Source organism: Miniopterus natalensis, chromosome 1 (assembly GCF_054644295.1).
Source record: "Miniopterus natalensis isolate mMinNat1 chromosome 1, mMinNat1.hap1, whole genome shotgun sequence".
NCBI classification, from domain to species: domain Eukaryota; kingdom Metazoa; phylum Chordata; class Mammalia; order Chiroptera; family Miniopteridae; genus Miniopterus; species Miniopterus natalensis.
This window is the reverse complement of record NC_142081.1, coordinates 9,178,715-9,183,181: the sequence shown is the minus strand read 5'-3', so window position 1 is coordinate 9,183,181 and position 4,467 is coordinate 9,178,715.

The window sequence follows — 4,467 nt, the reverse complement described above, 5'->3', positions numbered from 1 at the left end:
ACCCCGAAGCTGTCAATGCTGCTCCAAGAACAGGGAGGTGGGCTGGACTGATTGGAAATACCGAGGAGAAACTGGCTGGGAAAGGCACAGATCACCGTGACAGAGACTGTCAGGAGGGAGTGAAAGGTTGCCTGAGATCAGCAGGAATGAGAAATCAAGATGGGCCCTGGCCAGTGTGGCTCAGTTTGTTGAGCGTCATCCTGTACACCGAGAGGTTGCTGGTTCGATTCCCGGTCAGGGCACATGCCCGGGTTGTGGGTTCAATCCCCATAGGGGGCATGCAGGAGGCAGCTGATAATGTTTCTCTCTCATCTATGTTTCTCTCTTTCCCTCGTCCTCCAAAATCAATAAAAACATATATAAAAAAAAGAAATCAAGATGGAAGGATAAAGGAACACAAGGGACTGTCATGGAAACGTGGTTTTGGCTACTGCACGCTGGAGCAGTGGTCAGATTAAGGAACTTTGTGGTATTCATGGAAAGGGCACTTAACATGGACAGGGTGTAGAACTGAGGACACAACAGTTTGAATTTGGAAATTTGTTTTTGGTTCCATTGACCCTATCTGGCACAAAGGGCTTTCTCTGGCATTGAGCTGAGGGAAGAAATAACTTATCTATGCTTTATATCATTACAACCTGAAAATATTTCCAAAGTCCAGGGGCAGGCTGGTCCCACACTACCACAGAAAGCTTTTACTAAAGTCGCAGTGGCACTTAATACTTGTTAGATAGCTCCTGTGGACCTATGTCCTCATACAGGGTCTTAGGTCCTCAACAAAGAATTTATAACAATGTTCTCTGAAGACTCTCATCAGGCTAGATCTGGGAGGGCAGCAGCACCCTCTGAACGTGTAGTGCTGGGGGGGACAGGCTCCTCTGTGCTGAAACAGGTCAGTGGCTCACGGACTGGGATGTCATCTCTGCACTCGAACTGCTGTCCGTGAGGGAACCTACTGCCAAGACCTACAATTATACTCCAGCAGAGAAAGAAAATTCCTTCTGAACCACATCTCTTTCCATTTCTTACAGGAAATTCAGTTTCATCACAATCTTATGGTTCCACCATCCTATATACGGTATGTCACTGACTGAAATGTCATTAATATGGTGCATGACTATACACTACTGCTAACAAAAGTGCTTAGCACTGAACTGTGCTAGGATTATGTAGACTGGATTTCTGCCCCTCCTTCTAAGATTCTGGTTCTCACACACATTCCAATTCTTCATTTCTCAAACCTGAATCACTCCTATTTAAAGGCACTGGGTTAGGAAATGCGCATGAAGTTAAAAATTGCACAATTACATGCATACCTTGACGATATTACAGGTTTGGTTCCAGACCAGGCAATAATGTGAGTATCCCAATAAAGTGAGTCATAATCTTTTTGCTGGTGGAGGGTCTAGTCTTCAATTTGTAAAAAACACAACACCAGTGAAGCGCAATAAAGTGAAGCTAGGTATAGCTATACTATATACTGTCTTTCATAAAGTGTAATATTACAGAAGGTTCCAGTCTGAATGTCACTGATCTAGAAAATTAGGGTGTAAGTAAATAAGGTGTTTAAAATATATAATTTACACTTTAGTTATCAACTAATTTTACGTTTTAGTCTATTGTGTACAGGTGGAATCCTCAAGCTCGACTATACATCAAAATCACCTAGGGAGTCTTTTTCAAAACTAACTACTCCTTGGTCCTACCTACCTTTGGGGTGGGCTGGAAAAATCTGTACAGTTGAAAGAACTCTCTAGCTGATCTGCTACAGATAGTTCTTGGACATATGAATATAAATGTTAACTAATCTTATTTCCTAGAAGATGGTGGTTCTCTTAACATTTTTTGCATTTAGATCCGTAAGTACTTTTTGATAAATGCTTAGGTACTTTGTGTGATTATGACCATTGGCCACCAAGTTAGCCACTTGTTTTATAAACTTGAGCCAGTCAGGTATGGGAATAACAATGCATGCTTAGTCAAGCAGGAAAATGAAACTTTGAAAACACTATGCTGCAAAAATACTAGACAATATAGGACTCTATAAAAGTCCAGTGGTATTTTTTCTGCCACCTGTCCTTATAAAGTTCCTTAAATTTCTTAACAGGTGTCAATTCTAACTCTTAACATAACTGTTAGATACTGTTTGTATTTAACCAACACCAAAAACGTAATGTGACTCTCAGCCCAAAACTGTTTTAAATAAGCCCACGGCCACCTGTGTGCTGTCAACCACTTATTACTGGCATTCTTTCAACATGGCCAGAAGTTAACTTTTGTCTGGTTCTACTCTGAGGAGGCTCTTGCTGAATAAAGGTCTCATGAAATTCTACAGGTAAAGATAGGGGGACTGATAGATAAAAGGATTCTGTACATTTAAAATCCAGAATTGGAGTCAACCACCATGAAGGAAGCCTGATTTCATCCCTAAGAAGGAAATGGCAAATCTTAGTCCCAGAGGTATTTCATATTACAAGTGTAAAATCTACAATTTAATAGACTTCAGAAGCAGTAGCACTGAACATAATTTTTCCTGTTCATTTCACTTCGAGTGGATGCCCAGGGAAGTCAGATTTATGGACATAAAAACTGAGCCAGAATGATTCCTTGGAGAATGGATAGGAGAGGGAGAATAGACAGGCTTTCAGGCTCTTGGTCATGGGTCCAAGACCATAAGGGATGGGCAGTGAGGACCTGGGACAGGCTCCAATGAGATAAGCCTAGGTTTGGATGGGTGCCCATGAGGGCACTGAACATATAGGGGTGAGCAAAAGTAAGTTTACAGTTGTGAGTATGCGAAACACAGAGTTTATTCTTATATTATTTTTTAATTACTGAATTATTTTCTATGCAAACTATAAACCTACTTTTACCCACCCTGTATCAATGTCGTCTTTATATGAAGACTCCCTTAAGAAAAGTTTTGCTCTTGAGAACTGGGGTACCTATGGTATTCCTGGAAAAAAACCCAAAACTAGTTGGTTTTTATCTTATGGACTCAAGGAATCATATCACCGATCAATTTTTTGACCTACTTCTAGAAAGAGCTGACTCTCATAGCAGTCTGTGTAAGGGACTATTCTTTCTGCTTTTCAGTCACCAACTCAAGTAATCCTCACAGTACTATACAAATAGTAATTAATACATATCCCCAATGCAGTAGACGTATTTTTTTCAGATGAGGAAATCCAGGTACAATCAACTTGCCAAAGGGCACAGCTGCAGTAAGTGGCAGAGCTGGGATTATAGTCAGGCGGTCTGGCTGCTTGATCCAAGCTCTTTATTTCTGCCTTACTGTCTCTTACAGTAAGTGTAGAGGTACATATTTATATTTATATCATTCCTCACTTTATCTTATTTTTCCTAGTACGCATTACTTTTTCTTCAACCCAATTTTTCCCACTTAACTTCTAAAATGAAAACTATCTGGTGTGTATATTTTTTTGCAAGTCACTCTGAATTCACATGGAAAAATAAAGATCACACATTCCAGCATATATACATTTCTATTTTCGAATTGGTCTCCACAGCATTTTATATGTATTGACCAAAAAGTGTCGATTTTAACCGATGGAAAAGGAGCGCTGGATGCACGGAGAAACTGACCTCCTTGAAGTCACCTGACATAACGACACATGCAGCCCAGGAACCAAGCACAAAGTAAATATTACGGTTTTTTAAAGCGCACATTTTGTGGAATGGTCGGCTCAAGCTGGTCTGGGATTTACGAGAGAGCGCGAGGTCAGCTTCCAACCGTAACGAGGACGGACGCTGGAACCGGGACGAGCCTGAGGCTCCCTCCCCGCTGCAGCCCAGCTCCGGGTCCCAGGCGCTTTCCTTTACCGTCACCGCCCGGCCGGGGGGGCGGCCCCCCGAGATCAGTAACACGCTTTCCACTCTGAGAGCCTCCGAGTCCCCTTTCCACCCGCCACCGGACGGGAAACGCGGCCCCGCCGCCCGCCAGAACCCCGCTTCCCGTTCCTTTTCCCGTCTCCTTCGCCCTGACGCCCGGGGAGGCCCAGACACCTCCCCCCCCCCCCGCCATCGTCGACGGCTCTCCTAGGGCCGCACGCTCCCCGCCTGCACGACAGTGGTCCCGGCGTCTCGCCACCCCGGGCCCCCGACCCACCTGCGGTCCCGGCGCCGGCCACGACCCCGCAACCAAGGGCAGCGGCGGGTCCAGCCTCCTGCGCCGGCGGAAGCCGCGGCCTTGGGACACGCCATTCGCCGCGCCCGCTCCACGACAGGGGTGGCACCGCCAAACCATACCCCTCCTCCCTTTCAGTATTCGACTCTTCTCATAGCAATGTCAGCTTTAACAGATTACAAACTGCCTTAAAATAAAACCTAGGTCCCGGGTGATGAGATTTGATGTGAGGGCCGTCTTCTTCTTACATTTCGGCCCCGTCCCCCCCCCCGGAGATGGTATCGCCCTGGGTCTCCCCGCCCCAGCGGTTCCCTCCAGTT